Source organism: Schistocerca cancellata, chromosome 3 (assembly GCF_023864275.1).
Source record: "Schistocerca cancellata isolate TAMUIC-IGC-003103 chromosome 3, iqSchCanc2.1, whole genome shotgun sequence".
Lineage (NCBI taxonomy): Eukaryota > Metazoa > Arthropoda > Insecta > Orthoptera > Acrididae > Schistocerca > Schistocerca cancellata.
In genome coordinates, this window is record NC_064628.1 from 52,694,390 (window position 1) to 52,715,180 (window position 20,791).

At 43.7% G+C, this 20,791-nt stretch overlaps 2 non-coding genes across 2 annotated transcripts; both read left to right on the forward strand.

The window, feature by feature from the left end:
- The first annotated feature begins 2,480 nt into the window (after positions 1 to 2,480).
- On the forward strand, positions 2,481 to 2,555 carry Trnat-ugu (transfer RNA threonine (anticodon UGU)). The gene has a single exon. It is a non-coding gene; the product is annotated as a tRNA-Thr (tRNA).
- Positions 2,556 to 3,139: 584 nt separating this feature from the next.
- Trnat-ugu (transfer RNA threonine (anticodon UGU)) lies at positions 3,140 to 3,214 on the forward strand. The gene has a single exon. It is a non-coding gene; the product is annotated as a tRNA-Thr (tRNA).
- The last annotated feature ends 17,577 nt before the right edge of the window (positions 3,215 to 20,791 follow it).

Below are 20,791 nucleotides of genomic sequence, written 5' to 3' on the forward strand. Positions count from 1 at the left end.
ACGGTGTGCCTATATTGTTGGCGACACCCCAAATCGATTTCGGCTTCCCGACCAGTGTTCGATTTATACTGCGGAGCTTTACGCTGTTCTCCAGGCTGTCCAATACATCCGTCGCCATCAGCGGATACAGTACGTTATCTGCTCAGATTCTCTCAGCTCTCTCCTCAGTCTCCAAGCTCTTTACCCTGTGCACCCTCTGGTCCACCGGATTCAGGACTGTCTGCGCTTGCTCCACCTGGGGGGCGTCTCGGTGGCGTTCCTCTGGCTCCCGGGACACGTTGGTATCTGCGGAAATGAGGCGGCCGATATTGCAGCCAAGGCTGCAGTCTCTCTTCTTCGGCCAGCTATTCAATCGATTCCCTTCGCCGATCTACGGAGCGTTTTATGTCGTCGTGTTGTTCATTTATGGCACGCGCATTGGTCGACACTTCCCCAAAATAAATTGCGGGACGTGAAAACTCTTCCTTGTGCTTGGACCTCTTCCTCCCGAACGCGTCGTCGGGAGGAGGTAATTTTAACTAGACTCCGGATAGGGCACTGTCTTTTTAGCCATCGACATCTTTTAAGCGGCGATCCTCCCCCACACTGTCCCCACTGCTCTCAGCTGTGGACGGTAAGACACCTTTTAATTGAGTGCCCCTATTTTAATCCGTTACGCGCCCGTCTACAGCTGTCGCCTGATATATCGTCAATTTTAGCAGATGACACGCGCTCGGCCGATCGCGTTCTAGAGTTCATTAGTGCCAGTGAAATGACGTCAGTCATTTGAAGCTTTTTTTGGGACACCCAACCCCTTTCTGTAGTGGATTTTTAAGCCTTCCTTCTGCTTTTAGTTTCTCCAGTTTTATGACTTTCGTTCCCATTGCTGCTGGTTTCCGTTTTCGGTTTTTTACTGTTTCCTAAGTCACAGACCGGGCGCTAATGACCATAGCAGTTTTGCGCCCTAAAACCAAAACAAAACAAAAAATGGTACGTAGTTTTTATTGTCTCCCACCAAATGTACTTTGGCCATATATAAAAGCTGTTCCTCTAACCAACATTCCAGCAGAACAGCTGTTAACAGGTCGTCTATTAATGCAAAAACTCCTCTCCTGCATTACCAAAAGAGAGGAAACTAGGATAGTGGTACTAGCATCTAGGATGGGTACCAACATGCTAGATGTATACTGAACTCTTATCCTCTCTGTGCAACTAACTTCTTGCACAGCTCCTCGTTGTCCAGCTCTATTTGTACCTTCTGAATTCTCTCTGCTGTGTTGATCTTCTCCACTCTTTGGAAAGCCTGTGTTCACAATGAATGGAGAAACACCATAGTAAAGGAATTAACACCAATACTGTAATTGTATTTCCTTGCAGTGAGCACACCTAATTCTTACAAGTGAGAATAAACCTTGGGTATTGCTTACTTTCCTCGTAAATGTCCAGGTGTGCTATTCTGACTCTGTCACCAAATGAAGAACAGTTCATTTTTCAATTACTCATTGAAAATGCTGCTAAAGACAATTGCACTGCGATGTTGTTCATAGATATTGTACTTCTGAAATCACAGTTACTGATGCTGTGTTTGTGTTGACGCTATGCTGACACCATTGGTGCAGGATAGCTACTTCTGTCCCCAGAATGGAGTGGGTAGGAGACTGTGGAGGTTGGATCTTACAGTAAAACTGCGAATACTAGTCAAGAATGCTGGCTCGATAAAACGTTCTTTATTATCTGACATTTCTCATACAGCAGGCCGGCGCCTGCAGTCCAGGTGCTGACCAAGGCTAGCGGCAGTTTGAGGATGTTGAGTTGGGCTGACGGAAGAAGTAATAGCCAGTGTGGAAGCAGACATTCGTAAATCCGTATACAACCTGTAAGAGTATTGTCTAGCGCAAAGACCCCAAAAAGTGATTTAACTGTGGGTGAGAGGTATGCCTTAAAACGTCTGAATGAGGACGATAGTGTTATCATTCTCACTGCAGACAAGGGAAACGCAACGGTTATTTTGAGTGTGACCGCCTGTTATACTAAGATTAACGACTTATTAGATCCGCAAACATATAAACAAAGTAAAGACCCCACTGACAAAGTTCAAAGTTCTTAGCACTGTTACGCGGTTGATAAAGAAGTCCTCTTCCGTACAGAGCGTTCAGTTCAGTTGCGCTAGCACCAAGACTTTATGGATTCCCGAAGGTGAACAAAGAACATGTTATTAACTATCTATGACGGTAGTATCTGTTCCCGAAAGAACAGTTACCGTCGATGACCATGCAGCTTGGGGACATGTTGAAAATGTGTGCCCCGACCTTCTTGTGCGAACGCACACGCTATGCCCGAACTCGTACGGGACTTGGTAGATTAATCTGCCACGAGTAATGAGTATGATGGGCAAACATCTATTAGGCGCACTACGAATGTAGTATTGTGGACATGTTGGGAATGTGGATCTCACGGGGGGCGTGCAAGGGATAAGTCCCTGCAGACGCACTATCCTCTGTGCCCGCGGTGGCTCAGATGGACAGAGCGTCTGCCATGTAAGCAGGAGATCCCGGGTTCGAGTCCCGGTCGGGGCACACATTTTCAACATGTCCCCAATGAAGTGTATCAACGCCTGCTTGCAGCTAGGGTGTCAATTTATCATTTCATTTCTAGCAAAGCTGCATGGTCATCGACGGTAACTGTTCTTTCGGGAACAAAATGGCTCTGAACACTATCAAATGGCTCTGAGCACTATGGGACTTAACATCTGAGGTCATGAGTCCCCTAGACCTTAGAACTACTTAAACCGAACTAACCTAAGGACATCACACACATCCATGCCCGAGGCAGGATTCGAACCTGCGACCGTAGCGGTCACGCGGTTCCAGACTGAAGCGCCTTTAACCGCACGGCCACACCGGCCGGCTTTTCGGGAACAGATACTACCGTCATATATAGTTTAAAATATGGGTTCCCGGCCTTTGACCTTCTTGTGCGAACGCACACGCTATGCCCGAACTCGTACGGGACTTGGTAGATTAATCTGCCACGAGTAATGAGTATGATGGGCAAACATCTATTAGGCGCACTACGAATGTAGTATTGTGGACATGTTGGGAATGTGGATCTCACGGGGGGCGTGCAAGGGATAAGTCCCTGCAGACGCACTATCCTCTGTGCCCGCGGTGGCTCAGATGGATAGAGCGTCTGCCATGTAAGCAGGAGATCCCGGGTTCGAGTCCCGGTCGGGGCACACATTTTCAACATGTCTCCAATGAAGTGTATCAACGCCTGCTTGCAGCTAGGGTGTCAATTTAATTATCATTTCAAAGAACATGTTCCTTTAAGGCGTATAGTGAGTGCTATTGGTTCCCCCCACCTATTCAATTGCCAAATTCTTAACTGTATTATGTGGGCCAATCGGATATCAAGAACTCGGCACATTTTATCAGTAAATTAAACGACATAGTGGTACTGGCGGAGGACGTATTAGTTGGTTTTGATGTCTACATCTACGTGATTACTCTGCTATTCACAGTGAAGTGCCTGGCAGAGGGTTCAATGAACCACCTTTAAGCTGTCTCTCTACCGTTCCACTCTCGAACAGCGCGCGAGGAAAACGAGCACTTAAATTTTCCTAAGCGAGCCCTTATTTCTCTTATTTTATCGTGATCATTTCTGCCTATGTAGGTGGGTGTCAAAAGAATGTTTTCGCAATCGGAGGAAATGGAAATGGAAATGAGCGTTTGGCGTCATTGGCCGGGAGGCCCCTCGCGGGGCAGGTCCGGCCGCCTTGGCGCAGGTCTTATTACATTCGGCGCCACATTGGGCGACCTGCACGCCGGATGGGGATGAAAGGATGATGAACACAACACAACACCCAGTCCCTGAGCGGAGAAAATCTCCGGCCCAGCCGGGAATCGAACCCGGGCCCGGAGGACGGCAATCCGTCACGCTGACCACTCAGCTACTGGGGCGGACGCAATCGGAGGAGAAAACTGGTGATTTCATGAGAAGATCCTGTCGCGACGAAAAACGCTTTCGTTTTAATGATTGCCACTCCAATTCACGTGTCATGTCTGTGGCACTATCTCCCCTATTTCGTGTAATACAAAACGAGACGACCTTCTTTGTACTTTTTCGATGTCATCCGTCAGTCCTACCTGATGCGGATCCCACACCGCACAACAATACTCAGAATAGGGCGGACAATTGTGGCGTAAGCAGTCTCTTTAGGAGACCTGTTGCACCTTCTGAGTGTTCGGCCAATGAATCGCATTCTTTGGTTTGCCCTACCCACAACATTATCTATGTGATCGTTCCAATTTAGGTTATTTGTAATTGTAATCCCTAAGTATTTAGTTGAATTTACAAAATTAAGACTTGCATGACTTACCGCGTAATCGAAATTTAGCGGATTTCTTTTAGTACTCATGTGAATAACTTCACAATTTTCTTTGTTCCGCGTCATTTGCCCCTTCTCGCACCATACAGATATCGTATCTACATCATTTTGCAATTCATTTTGCTCATCTGATGTCTTTACAGGACGGTAAAAGATAGCATCATCTGCAAATAATCTAAGAGGCTACTCAGATTGTCTCCTGTGTCATGAATACAGATCAGGAACAATAGAGCGCTCATAATCCTTCCTTAGGGAACGCCGGATATTACTTCTGTTTTACTCGATGACTTTCCGTCTGTTACTACGAACCTTTCTGACAGAAAATCACGTATCCAGTTGCACAACTGAGCCGATATTCCATAGGCACGCAGCTTGGTTAGAAGACGCTTGTGAGGAACGGTATCGAAAACCTCCTAAAACTCTATAAATATGGAATCAATTTGACATCCCCTGTCGATAGCACTCATTATTTCATGAGTATAAAGAGCTAGTTGCGTTCCACAAGAACGATGTTTTCTGAATCCGTGCTTTGTGTCAATAAATCATTTTCTTCGAGGTACTTCACAAAGTTCCAACACAGTATATGTTCCAAGACCCTACTGCAAGTCGACGTGAGTGATATGGACCTGTAATTCAGAGGATTGCCGCTGTTCCCCTTTTTGGTTATTGGTGTGACTTGAGCAATTTTGCAGTCATTTGGTACGGAACTTTGTGCGAGCGAGCGTTTGTTTATAATTGCTAAATATGGAGCTATTGTATCAGCCTACTCTGAAAGGAACCTGACTGGTAAACAATCTGGACCGGGCGCCTTGCCTTTACTAAGTGATTGAAGCTGCTTTGCTACACCGAGGATATCTACTTTTTGGCAGTTGTTCTTGATTGGAATTCAGGAATATTTACTTCGTCTTCTTTGGTGACGGAGTTTCGGAAAACCGTGATTAATAACTCTGCTTTAGTGACACTGTCATCAGTGACTTCATCGTTGTTATCGCGCAGTAGTGTCGCTATTCACTATGGCTCCACTCAACGAAGTGTTGCAACAACTGACTCGGTTTTTTCCTCCCCGTGTTGCAGAACTGTTCAAATATTGCCTCACGTCCACGTATTTCAAATGGAAAGAAGATTTCTATGAACAGACCGATGGTGTCGCAATGGGGAGCCCCTTAAGCCCGGTTATAGCGAACTTCTTTGTGGAAAAATTCAAGGAGCAGGCACTGTAAACTGCAGACGCGGGGTAGTCGTGTGGTTTGAAGCGCCTTGCCGCGGTTCGCGTGGCTCTCCTTGTCGGAGGTTCGAGTCCTCCCTCGGGCATGCGTGTCTGTGTTGTCCTTGGCGTAAGTTAAAGTTAGATTAAGTAGTGTAAGCCTAAGGACCAATGACCTCAGCAGTTTGGTCCCACAGGATCTTACCACAAATTTCCAGTTTTTTACTGGAAACTACGAACAAGAAACCGAGTAGTTGGTTCCATTACTTGGATGATACGTTTGTTTTGTGGTGGCATGGCAGGAAGGAACTGAAGCGTTTTCACAAACATCTGAACGGAATCAATCCGCAGATTCAGTTTAGCAAGGAGGAGGAGGCGGACAGAAGATCAAATTTTTCTTGATGTGCTAGTTTTCAAGAAAGATGGTAGCTTGGGCCACAAGGTTTACCTAAAAAAAATCGCAACAGACAGTTACTTACAGTGGGATTCGAACCACCGCCCACAACAAAAGCAAGGCATAATAAAAACGTTGACGGATGGAGCAAGGAAAATCTGTGAATCAGAGGTGCTTGACACAGAATTAAAACATCTCGACAGTGCATTGCTCAAGAACGGTTATTCGTTCGCCGAGGTGAAAAGAGCGTTAAGAGCACCGCATAGAAATCATAGCGATGCTCAAGCGCCGGTGAAATCGAAAGTTTTCCTGTCATTTATTAACGACGTGACTGACCGCATTGTAAAAATCTTGAAAAAGCGGGACATCACGGTAATTTACACATCCACACGGAAGATACAAGACCACCAAACATCTACATTTATACTCCGCAAGCCACCCAACGGTGTGTGGCGAAGGCCACTTGATGTGCCACTGTCATTACCTCCCTTTCCTGTTCCAGTCGCGTATGGTTCGCGGGAAGAACGACTGCCGGAAAGCCTCCGTGCGCGCTCGAATCTCTCTAATTTTACATTCGTGATCTCCTCGGGAGGTATAAGTAGGGGGAAGCAATATATTCGATACCTCATCCAGAAACGCACCCTCTCGAAACCTGGACAGCAAGCTACACCGCGATGCAGAGCGCCTCTCTTGCAGAGTCTGCCACTTGAGTTTGCTAAACATCTCCGTAACGCTATCACGCTTACCAAATAATCCTGTGACGAAACGCGCCGCTCCTCTTTGGATCTTCTCTATCTCCTCCAAGTATCGGCCAAGGATGCTTGCCAACCGCCGGAAAACGTGGTATTTATAGGATTCCATGGGGTTATGGAGAGATGTACGTAGATACTACAAAAAGAACTGTCAAAAAACGACTCGAAGAGCACAAGGGCAATTGTAGAACAGGGGAGATTAACAGATCAGCTGTTGGGGGTCATGCTTAACAGCCAAAAGACCACCACATTCACTGAGACAGGACTTAAGTGCTGGCAGCCACAAGCGGATAGCACGAAAGGCTATACGGAGAGGTCATGAAGATTGTGAAACACCCCAGGACTTTCAGTAGGAAGGACGAGGGCGTGAAATTTAATGAAACTGAGATTACGGTGCTGAAGATGTGTACCAATGTTCCACCATGGAAAGATAGCGGACGACGGTAGTCGACAACGGGCAACTGCGCTCGCGTATTCAAATAGGAGACGTCACACCATTGCATGGAAGCTTGTGGAAGTGGAATTTTGCTTTCATATCGAGACAGGGAGTAAATCGGACATTCAACAAAGCAACGATCCCTCTTGAAAATGTCCTCCTCAGATGGGGACGAAACGTCGGGTTTTAAAGTGAAACCCCTTAGATCACGGCATAATAGCCCGTAATATCTTATTAATTGTGACAATTCCGGCCGGGAACGTTTACATTTTACAATTATCTTTATGCTACAGTATGTAGCAAGCCAGCTCACCACTATGGTAGTACACAGCGATGCAGAATGTTACACTAGCATTAATGCAATGTTCACTGCCGGCCTGCGAACGCCTTGGCTCTCTGCTGTGATCAGCCTGAGACCAATGCCACAACAAGTGTCATCTTACAGCAAATTCTTGTAGGTATATTTCAGTTATTCTCAAAAATTGTCCTTCCTGACATACTGCAACCGTACAACTGCCTGAAGTAGCTATTCCTGGGAGTTCATCTGCTTCATATAACCTGCCATTTTATAATTATTTCCTGAGGTCACAACTTCGTTTCGTAGCCCTAAAGACTGTACATAGTCATCACTACATGGTTTCTTGTAAGAGCAACAAGGATTGATTTCCATTTCGAGCTCCAGGGCTTGGCCTCAGTGCTGAATCCTTTCTAAAGGAACAGTGCATCGAGTTACAATCTTGATACCATGCCAAAATATGGTAAGTATATCTATAGTGTTGTAAATAACGCTTTTTTAGCGACTGAAACACATAAGAACGAATGCCGATTATAATTGATGAGAGAAAGGCTGTTGCAAAGGCTTGGGTATATGCTGTAAAAACCAGAAAACTGGTTGTAGTTTAGGCTGGAGTGCTTCTTTGAAGGATCTTCTTCCCATGGCAAAATATTCTAAGGATCTTGGAACTGCTGAACGTCTTTGCTTCCCTGAAGTTATCAGTGAGCCTGGTTGAACTGAACACCTGGTGAGGAACCTAAAAGAAGTTGAGAAGACTACAACAAATACAGTATTACTACCAATATATACAGTGTGTCCCACATACAACCGGTACACCTCACATATAAATTTAACATCTCTAGTCGAATTGCTTGTAATGTGGCAACACTGTCTCCAAAGTTGGCAACATTGAATTTATCCTGAAAGTTTAGCGCATCTGGGTGTACGTGAGTCAGTTGTTGTGAGAAGTTCGTATTGCTGAGTTGTTACAGAAATAGGGGCATTTGAAACCGAACGGTGACCTGATATTGTGGTGTGCTACATAAAGACAGTCTCCATCAGGGAATACAAACCAATGTTTGAGGCGAAGTATCCTGGTAGGAAACTCCCCACGACCAACGCTACTGAATATCTCTACAAGAAATGGAGGGCAGCATCTGTTCAGAATGTGCAGAGAAATAAATAACCGACAGTGAGGACCGCTGAAACTATAGATAGAATTTGCATGGACATTATGGGAAGTCCCCAAAAGTTAGCAAGGAGGTTGCCACAGAAGGTTTGTAAATCTCTACATCGTGTCATTGTGTAAAAAAAAAAAAACAATTAGAAGCCTATCATGTGAGTGTGATGACAGAGTTGAAATTTGAGTATCAGGAAAAAAAAGTTCACTATAGTAGTGGGACGAGCTATGTTCTGTTCCACTCTGCATTGTTGCCAAATTTATTCAAGATGGCTGCAATGACGTCATCCAAGATGGCGGCGTGTAGACTTGGCAACAGTACATGATGTCATCCAAGATGGCGGAGTTTGGTGAGGAAAATAGGCCAATTGTGCTACCTCCACTAACCTAACCCCCAGAAAAATGGCGGGAAGTTTGAATTTTGCCGGGAAAAAAGGTCAATTGGGCTATGTCCACTAACCCGATCCTCCATAAAAATTTGGCGCGAAATTCAAATTCCAACAGCATAATGTCTCGAAAACAGTACTTGCTTTATCATCATCATCATTCACTATCATTTGTCATTATTCACTATCATTTGTCATCATTTGTCATCATTTGTCATCATTTGTCATCATTTGTCATCATTTGTCTTCATTTGTCATCATTTGTCTTCATTTGTCATCATTTGTCATCATTTGTCTTCATTTGTCTTCATTTGTCTTCATTTGTCTTCATTTGTCTTCATTTGTCTTCATTTGTCTTCATTTGTCTTCATTTGTCTTCATTTGTCTTCATTTGTCTTCATTTGTCATCATTTGTCTTCATTTGTCTTCATTTGTCTTCATTTGTCTTCATTTGTCTTCATTTGTCTTCATTTGATTATTTATGCCAGGCACGTGTGTTTGCTACGAGGACTGGAGTCCAACTGCGTTAGTTCATACCCCCGCCACCAGAGAGCGCCGCCATGAAGTTATTCAAGATGGCGGATTTTGGCGGGGAAAATAGGCCAATTGGGCTACCTCCACTAAACTAACACCCAGAAAATTGGCGCGAAATTTGAATTTTGGCGGGAAAATATGTCAATGGTGCTATGTCAACTAACATAACCCTCCAGAAAAAATTGGCGCCAAATCAAATTCCAACAGGATAATGGCTGCAAAACTGTACTTGTCTTCATTATTATTCATTATCTTTTATTATTATTTATTAATTTTGGCCCACCTCCACTACAAAATTGCGCCAAATTCAAATTCCAAAAGGATAATGGCTGCAAAACTGTACTTGTCTTCATTATTATTCATTATCATTTATCATCATTTATTATCATTCATTATTATTTATTATCATTATTATCATTCATTATTATTTATTGTCGTTATTATTATTTATTGTCGTTATTATTATTTATTATTATTGGCTTACCTCCACTAGAAAATTGCGCCAAATTCAAATTCCAACATGATATCGCCTCGAAAACTGTACTTCTTTTTATTATCATCATTTATTATTTATTCAATATGTCTGATTTTGGTGGGAAGAAAGCCATTTGCGTTACATCTATAACAAAAATCTGTCACAAGTTCAAGTTCCAACACCTTAATCGATCACACGTACCAAATAGTCCACATCCTACGAACTTTGACTGTTTTTTTTTTTTTTTCACTGCTAACGTATCAAAATTGCGTCAGATAATAAACTGCACTTGTACTAATGTAATTCATATCCTCTGATTTTGTAAGGAAAAAGGACAGAAGTCTTTATTTCAAGCACTACAGTCATCACTTTGTAACACGTCCGTATTTTATGTATCCCGCTCGATCGGGATCTAATAGCAGCCCAAATGAATAATTAAATAATGTGACCGTGTACCTAATGGGGCTGGCAATCGGAATGGACTGCTACGGAGTTGTTACATTCCATTTTGTCCTTCTCAAATGCTGTAATAATGAAATGTCTGGTGACAAGAATAACGCCAACACAGCTTCACTAATCAAGACCTATATTCGTCTCAAAAACACAAGAAAAAGGAGACAGCCACTGCCTTCGTCATACACTTTTAATAACGGCTAATCTCAGCACAGGCTTCTTCGTTATTCATATTCGTCACACGCTGATACAATCACTGCAATCCAACACTGCAATCCAACACTGCAAATCCAAAATAATGCCGGCGCGGTAGACGCGAAATCAAAATAACGGCACAGAAATATCACTGATCACTCTCGTAATTATACTTTATCACTTTCCCGTATTATTCTAACACAAAGGGGTTAAACCGCGGCGATGGCCACTCCCTTTGTCGGTAAACCTTGCATTACAACAACTGCTGGCTTCCGCACAGCTCGGTCTGCCACACGGGAAACTACTCTCTCAACTCTCCACTCGCTCTCGCAACACGACACACTAATCGATAGTTTGCCCTGTCGACCTGTGCCGAGTGCAAACCTACAGTAAGGCCTACGGACCCTTACAACTTGTTCTCCAACAGACTTAGTACACATCTTCGAGATGGCGACACCCAGTGCGCTCGCCACTAGGTCCAGACTCCAACTGACTTAGTGCAAATTGTTGCCAGCAGAGGTGGTTACCCCTGGCGTCACCGGTCAGCAGCCATTCGGCCCTCGCGGGTCCAGTGGAGTAAACATGTTTTGCTCATTCGAACCTGCTGATACTGATGTCACAACAGTAGGTTGTCCGTTCATCACATATATTCGTCCCTCCCACACGTTTCGCGCCAAAATTGTTCGCCCGAGAGTGGAATCTTGCCCAGCGTCACAAAGGTCGGTTAGCGATCCACCATGTGGTTTCTTGGCGGACAAAGAACACGCTTGGCACCAAAGATGTTTGCTGGAGAGTGGAATCTGCCCTGATGTCACACAACCATCGGTCCATCACGTGGCGTCTATGTGAGTTCTATATCAGATGAAGTTATTTGAGCTTCTATACCTGTTAATTTTTGTCTGCTGGGGGGAGCGGGGGTAGACAATAAAGATGGCAGGATGTTTTGCTTATAGATTTGAATGGACATGGATCTGTAGTACTTGTATGTAGTTTGGGGACGCACCACAATGCGCGCATTACCGCCAAATGGTCAAAATACGGTCCTGTTGCAGTAACTCAGTTCGCTCTGTTCCTAGACGGGCTGCAGAAGGTGGTGGATATGGCTTTGTCCGACTTCTGCTCAGTCCTGACTTAAAATGGTATGATCACATGCGCAAAGCTGTATAAATGGGAGCAGTTACAAGATGTGTAGGGATTGACTAAGACCATGTTGGATTTTTACTGTAGCAGATAGGTTCGATAAAGGTGACACGTTTCGAGATATGATTCACTTGTGGCTGTGATCCTTCTCAATGAGTCCTCGCCTTTAACTCAGTGGATATATAACGCAACATCTGACATGGTATCGAGACAGTATACATTACACATACTGGATAAATATCTAGCGGCGTGAGGGATTTGCAAATACCGATCACATACTGCGTTCCTTAGCCGAATGACTTTCAAAATTCATAGGGTTTATAAAGTATTTCTGTTTGTGTAAAGGAAATGTCTATGTGCTGTTGAAGGGGCGGGGGGGGGGGGGGGGGGAGGGTTCATTTGGCTTGGGGTACTGTGATAGTGAAGGGAAGAGTATGTCTAGTGCTAAGGAAGGTACAGATATTTCCAGAGCGACAGTGTTCAACATAGTGTATTTCCAACACTTTGCTCATTGCCGAATACCATTCAGTTGAGACCTAGATTGTAAGATTTAATTGTAAGTATAATGATAGAAGAAATATGTGAGGCGTTTTGTAGAATGTGTTCATATATGCAAAGTCTGTGGTGGTATTGATTTGTGTTACCACATTAATGGTAGCACCTTCCGAATCTAGATGCCTGCTGGAGTGTAGGAATGTATGACAGTTAACTTTACCATGTTCTAGACGACCGACTAGCGAACTAAGTATGTGCTGGGCTGCTTTAATGATCAAGTGTAACTTTGAGAAGATGGTGCGTTTGCAGTGGAGTGTTATTCCTTCCCATGTAAATTGTTCGGTCGACTGCTTCTGCACATTTGATGCCTTTGTTTAGTTGAGGGAATATGGATTGTGGTGTGTTGGACACATGTTTCCATGTTCTCTAGACGTGGGAACGACCATACTCGGTTTGCAGAGAATATTGATCATCTCGGATCTGTTAGATGACCAACTTCGGTATTCGAGAGTGCGAATATCAGTTTACCTTGCTTGTTTCTAGTTAGCCAATAGTTTACAGAACGCTGCACATCGCTAAAGTTTGGTATTTGTGGAGAAATAATTTACAGTATATGTATTGTGCATTATGCTGCGTTAGAGATCAGGAGGCTAGTGTGGTGTCTTGATATCGAGAAGTACAGCGAAAATTGACGGTACTTGGTGATATATTCCCTGGTTGGAGATCGGTTTGACAGTCCAATATTCTTGCGAGTATCATCTGTATTTGATGACCTGTACCCAACTTTGCGATGTTAAGTTGTCTGTGAAAAAGGATGAGTGTAAAATAGTTTATTACCATTGAGTGTAGGTCTGTAGAAAGAAAGAACAGGTTGTCGGTGTATAGATTGAGGGAACTGTCCGTGTAAAATTAGCAATCTTCGCAAGGTAATGAGGGAGAGCCCCAGAAAGAAAAGGTGGATGGTGCTTAGATAGCGATGGCGTTAGTAATTCGACTGGTAAATTCGATAAGAGCTAACGAGAATGCTCGATTAATTGTGATGTGATCTAGGAGCGGTGAGAACATTTACGTATGATGCTAGCAGGAAGGCTATCACATTATGTCCGGGACAAAGACTGGATTAGGCGATATTTCGGTAAACAGGTTCTCTTATGGGAAGAATTTCCATGCATACAGGCTGAGGCATGAAGAAAGCAAGTGTTAACTATTTCTAGGACACTATACAGTTCCCGAGATGTAGACTTGGCTCTTATTTTCTGCAAAGAGGTGTGACGTAAGAATAATGTTGAGAACGTTTTACATGGCGAGTCGTCACGCAGACGTTTCGCAGCGAGGCGAGATCCAGGCTAGGTAGTGTGTGTGTGTGTGTGTGTGTGTGTGTGTGTGTGTGTGTGTGTGTGTGTGTGTGTTTCAACATGCCTTGCCTTCGACAGCAGAGACAAGCTGCACCTGGAGATGCCTTGAATGTGAGAATGGTGTGAGCGCTGCTTGGAATGCAACTTTCACCGGTGTTCGGTGGTGGCAGCTGCTGGGTGCGACGGAGCATACGGGGCCTGAGCTGTGGCTGCCTCATAACTCGGGGGTTGTGGCACATGCAGTGAAGCGTCAGTAAATCGTCACTTACGGTCCGTTAGAATCGCTAAGGGGGGAAAGCAGGTTCTGCTATTGTGGAATGGAATTCTGTAGCGTCTTCGCCGGACCGCAGTTAGAGTGAGGGTAACGAGGAAGGCCGAATGCACGTGTCTCTACTTCGAGTGCACATTGTGTAAATAAATGCCCGGTCATTAACAGCACCTGCACACTACTTTGGCATGCGTTCGGCTGCAGCTCGCGGTTGTGCTCCCGCCCGATCACATCAGCATGTGTGTGTAGGTGAACATGTATTTGGATAGGAATTTCTCAGGTGTTACATATGAATGTGAGGTGCCGCCACCTCATCCTTGCAGAAGCCGAGCAGGGGCTGTGTGCGGTTTGACATCTGAGGTATACGTCACTTATCGCTACCTCCTGTGTACTCAATGGACAGGGGGGGCTGTGGACTGTGCTTGTGCACGTTGACTGCATTATTTTGGGAGCAGGTCTGCAGGCCTTCATATGCGCTATTTGAATCGTTTACGAGTACTTAGCGTGTCTACACATCATTGTGCGGTAATATTTAGAAGCAATTTGTAGGTCTGCACTGAAATTATTGCAGAAAATTAGGAGTCATTTGGCTATTTGGAAGTAAATGTTTTGCATTATTTATGAGCAGTTCGCATGTCTGTAGGCTGTGCAATGCATTATTTTTTTTAACTGTTTACAATTAGCAAGCGTGTGTGTAGAGCATTATAAATGAGTTATGTAGGAGCCGTTTGCAAGTCTGTATGGTGTGGGACATGTCAGTGTGTGTGTTCTGTGATACATACACTCCATCCCTAAATAAAGTACATTCGTTCCTCCATCCATGGGCCTAGTGCAGGCTGAGTCCTTTTACCAGAAACCTCTATGAAGAGGTTGTGTCCTGGAGGCTTAGTTTAGTGGTGATGAGCTTCGTTTGCAACAATTTTCTTAGGTTGGTGGCGAAAGCGCGAGTGACCTTTCTCTACTGGCAGAATTCAAACTTGGCGCTGGTTCCTAGGAGGAAGTGGCGGATGGGTGGATGAGGTTAGTACAAGTGTCCTTTCTTTCCAACAATTTTCTTAGGGTGGTAGAGAAAGCGCAAGTGAGCTTTCTTTACAGCCAGAATTCAAACTCGGTGCTGGTTCCTAGGAAAAGGTGACGGTCTGAACCTTGAAAGTAGTTGAAATTAGATTGTTGAACGGCTTTTCATTCTTATATGAAATTGTAAATTGAATTATTTAATATGATTAAAATTGAATTGCAAGTAAGTACTTAGGCAATTGATAGCTTAGATGTGCAATGTGGGTGTTAGCCTATTTACAGATGACTATGTCTGGCACCTGCATGGAGGTGGCGACCAAGGGTGCACGACGTAAGAGGTCGGACACTCGCGGGGCGACAGCGCAGCGCGTGTCCGCTTAAGGCCATTTCCCACTACAGTGCAGTGCACGGCAACGGCAGCGGCAACGGCAAGCATTTTCCGCTTTGATGCAGCAGGTCGCGGAATTGGCGTTCCCATCTCGAAGCGGCAGACACTAGAGGTAGCTAATGACGGACAGCCACCGAGGTATGGGGCGGGACATATTGAAACGCCCGGTGCGTTTGATTAACTATATCTTACACCTACATGAAGGAAAGATGAAGTTGGGTGAAGACATACCAATTTTTCATTTTCTGTACAATGTACTCTTTCACATATTATTCATGTTTTCTCATTTCACCATAAACACATTTCACGACTACCGTTCATGATTGTTCACTATCTCCTAAAACGTTGAAACAATGTACGACAAAAGAGATTATTCAGATAATTAAGCGAGACAAAAATTTAAAATTTGATACGGTAGCAGGTACACAAAAACAGTAAGAACACAGAGGCTTGGGGGAAGGGATGAAAGTGGAAGCAGGATTCGAACCTGCGACCATAGCAGTCGTGCGGTTCGACTGTAGCGCCTAGAACCGCTCGGCCATTAGTTTTCAACATATAATTCTTTAGGTTGGCAACATGTACATAAAAAAACAAGACAGGAAGGGACATGAGGTGAACACACTGTAGTGACGACTTCAAATCAGTGTTTTCGGTAAAATGTCTACTGCTAGTGACAGAAGAAAAAAGAGTGAACATGAAAAAGTGCTTATGTTCCATAATTTAAATTTTAGTTCAACCTCCAGCATGTGACCAGGTGACGGGAAACGCAGATGTCCACCAAAAACTCGATTCACTGTAAGTAATCAGTTATTCACGTAAAAAAAAATGTGAACTGTTTTATAGTCTGCAAGTATCACATATCAAAACATAACTGAATCATTCTAGATTCCACCAAAGCTGCCTTTAAGTAAAAGGCGAAACGCGTCTTCAACCAATAAAGTACACTGGATCAAGTAAAAAAACATTTGTTACTTACCAAAGGAAATAATCAATAGCTGTAGATACTTAGCAAATTACATCTTATGACATACCAGCAAATTAGTGTGGGTTTAACTTCTCATTCCACATACTATTAAATGCCGTTTAAGAAAATTCGTCTATCCCTTCTGAAAAACGAGTTACTTTAATATCTCAGTAGATAAATAGATTTTGGATATTTATCATGTGACGAAATAATGACTCTTTACAAGTTATCATTTGCAAAAAAAACATGTTTCGATTTATTGAACCGCTTACGAAATTTGCAGTTGACACAACCACATGGTTTATGATGAGCAGAACAAAGTATCGGTCGCATTGCGAGCCACCCGCGCGCTGTCAACGCACAGCCCATCCGCCGACATATCATTCAATATTTCGAGAACGGTGATAGCTATCGTTCTGCTCTCAGCTTTAAAAACAATTTCGATATGTTGACAAAATTTTATACGCAATAATGTATTACCTAAAATGAACTGCACGCAAAGTCCACGCAATGAGTTTTTACCTCTGCACACTCAATAAAGGTTTACGTAAATGCGATACAGCAAGTAACCACGACGAATAACGAAAAGAAATTCGGTCCTTTATCGAGAGAAGATATCAGGCTGTAACACGCCCAAGAATCAAATTTTTCTACCGAATAGTTTCCTTGGAATCGGATGATAAGTATTTCATAGCTGCCGCCGCGTCCGCGCCAGCGGTTTGGCGAAAGTTCGTGTGGCCCGGGGTTACGTACCTGACATCACACTCAACGCGTTCTGTGATTGGCGGCGCGGACCTGCAGCGCGGCACGTGGCAGCGAAAGCGGTTCAACATGGTCAAACCGCGACGCAGAGCCCGCCGCGCCGTGCCGCTGACGGCGTTTCCATGGCAACCACGCCGCTGCTACGCAGTTTCGACACGCGGCAGCCCTAGTGAGAACCGGCCTCTATAACGCAAGCGCAAGCGCGCGCTCGAGAGAGAGAGAGAGAGAGAGAGAGAGAGAGAGAGAGAGAGAGAGAGAGACTGCAGACGATCTTGAGTCAGTTAACTTAGGGAGAGCATTCTTTGTGATCATGCCATGTGATGGACCGGTGGTAGTGTGTCGTCAGGGTAGATTCTACACTCCAGCAAACAACTTTGGCGCCAAGCGTGTTCTTTGTCCACCACGAAACCATGTGGTGGATCGCTAACCGACCGTTGTGATGTTGGGGAAGATTCCACTCCCAGGCGAACAATTATGGCCCGAAACGTGTGGGAGGGCCGAATACACATGGTGAACGGACTACGTATCGTTGTAACGACAGAATCGGCAGGTTCAAATGAGCAAAACATGTTTACGCCGCTGGACCCGCGCGGTCCATGTGGCCGCTGACCGCTGACGCCAGGGGTAGCTTCCTCTGCTGGCGACGATTTGAACTAAAGGCCAGTTTCCACTAGAGCGCAGCAGTGCAGCAATGGCAGCGGCAAGCGTTTTCCGCTTTGACATGGCGGCTCGCGGAATTGGCGTTCCCATCTGGAAATGGCAGACACTAGAGGTAGCCAATGATGAACAGCCACTGAGGTACATGGCAGGACCCACTGAAACGCCTGGTGCGTTTAACTGTATCTTACACCTACATGAAGGAAAGACAAAGTTGGGTGAAGACATACCAATTTTTCATTTTCTGTACAATGTACCCTTTCACATATTATTCATGTTTTCTCATTTCACCATAAACACATTTCATGACTACCATTCAAGATTGTTCACTATCTCCTAACACATTGAAACAATGTACGACAAAAGAGATTATTCAGATAGTTAAGCGAGACAAAAATTTAAAATGTGATATGGTAGCAGGTACACAAAAACAGTAAGAACACAAAGGCTTGGGGGAAGGGATGAAAGTGGAAGCCACCTGATAGAATTTCGCACAGAGCATAATGTAATCATCACCAGCACCTTGCTTAAGAATCATGAAAGAATAATACATATTTGGAACAAAGTTTTCGAAACCAGATTTTAAATTATAAGACATTTCCTGGTGCAGACGCTAACCTACAATAATTTATTGGTTACGAGCTGCAGTTTACAACTAAAGAGACAGTAAACGTTAGCAAATTAAGGAGATGGAACTTGAATAAGTCAAGACCCACAGTTGTTCGATAATCTTAAAGTTACCATAATGCAACGACTGAGTGAAACAGAGGAAGGAATCCGCTGGAATACGAATGGATATCTTTGAGAGAAGAAGTGGTGAATTCAGTAGAGTATGTGAATGGGAAGAAAGTACAGTCGAAATCGTTAGATAAAAGGTGATATATTAAATTTAACAAGAGGGAAAAATATAAAAATGCAGCAAATAAAGTAGGCCATACGAAATAGAAATGTGTAAACATGACGTTGACAGAAAGTCCAAAATTGCAATGCGATTTTGCATTTGGAAAACATAGGGAAATGAAAATGAGAAAGAAAACTTTGCTCAAAGGAGAAGCAACTGTCAAGAACTCATTTAGCAAGCCAGAACTAAGCAAATAAGAGAAGGCTAGAAAGTGGGAGGAATATGTAGAGAGGAGAGGGGGAGGGGTGGTACAAACTAACATAAGCACAATGTTAGATTCGCGTGAGATGTCTGAACCTGCAAGACAATACTGATCCTACCACTTAGCTAAGTAGACACACTGAAGAACTGCGAAACTGTGTTTATAGCATTTGCATGTCTAGAGAAAGGTTTTGACAATCTTAATTAAAATATTCTTTGAAGTTCTGGAGATGTCATCGATAAAACACAGGGCCACAAGATTATTTACAACTTGTACAGAAACCAAACTGCATTTCTAAGACTTCAAGGACTTGAAAGGGAAGCAGTAATTGAGAAGACAGAAGTAGAGAGGATATAAAATGAAGACTGTGAATAGTAAGAAAAGCGTTCTGAAAAAGAAAATTTGTTCACACCGAATATAAATTCTAATGATTGGGTACTATTTTACAAAGGTATTTGTGTGGAGTGCAGCCTTGTATGTAAGTGAAACGTGGGCGATGAACAGTTCTGTCAAGAAGACAATGGACGCTTTCAAAATGTGGTGATCAATAAGAATGCTGAAGATTAGATATGAGGATCGTGTAACTAAAGAAGATGTATGGAATTAAATAGAGGAGGAAGAGGAAATTACGACACAACTTTGACTACAAGAGTAGTAAGTTGACAGGACATATTATGAGGCGTCAAAGAGTGAAGACAAAGGGGTTGGGTGATAGTATTCTGATAATGATCATCTGTTGAAATGCTATTCTACTATTTTATCTATTAATGTAAGAATTGAATTTATTCTTCCATGAATTCCTCCACAAAACATTTAAACCAAAACTGAATTCAGCTGAACACCAAATCTTTCAACCACTGTCTGACAACTATTGCATTCACTTTCAACTTTCTATAACTATACTTGCTAGCCACATACACATACAGATATAAGGAGAACAGAAATAATCAAACATTAGTTTTCAGCATATAATTCTTTAGGTTGGCATCATGTACATTTTTTTTATTCGTGTCAGAAGCACCATGGATACAGGAATATAAAAAAGTGAATAGCACACAGAAAAAAATTAATTACAGGCATATGAATATATATATATATATATATATATATATATATATATATATATATATATATATATATATATATACACAAATATGTGTACACAGAAACAAAATGTTATAGGCATTTGGCCCATAAGCGGGCTACGTCGACAGAATTTGGGGTTGCCAACATCAGGTCCTCTAAAGTGCAGTGTGAAGGACATTCAGGGCAGTTATACATGTGCTAGGTCGTCTGCACCTCTCCACAGTCGCAGAGATTAGATGTAGTAGAATATCCCCACTTCAGAAGGTTATCTCTTGACCGTGCAGTGTTGGTGCGTAGCCTGTTTAGTGATCTCCAGACCACCCAGTCCTCATCATAACCTGGTGCCAATTCTTCCTTTGGTTCCATCCAGTGCCCTTCTCCCGACTGCTTCCATCTCTCCACCCTAGATCCAGGTTGGTCGCTAAAATCTTCGGTTGCTCTGAGAAAACTGCGTCTAGATTTCAAGCGTTTGGTGGCTGGCTGAGTTTTGTGGAGGAGGTGGCTCTCTGCCATCTCAGCCCTCGCTCTTTCGCTATAGGCTGCCGCTTATCTTCGCACTGCAGGAGGTGCAATCCCAGCAAGATAGTAGAGCTTGTCTGTTGGCGTCGGTTTCAGACATCCAGTGACGTGCCTGCAGCTCTCGTTCAGAGCAATGTCGACCTGTTTAGCGTGGGTAGAGTTGTACCAGACACTGCTTGCATATTCGCCTGCTGGGAAGCAAACTGCTAGTGCTGTGGTCCTCACTACCTCTGGCTTTGCGCCCCAGGAGGAGTTCGTTATTTTCCGAAGAATATTATTTCTGCCGCTCACCTTCATTTTGGTGTTAATACAGTGCTGTTTATACGTCAGAGCCCTGTCTAGGGTTACTCCTAGGTATTTGGGGTTAACGCAGTGTTAGAGGAGTGTG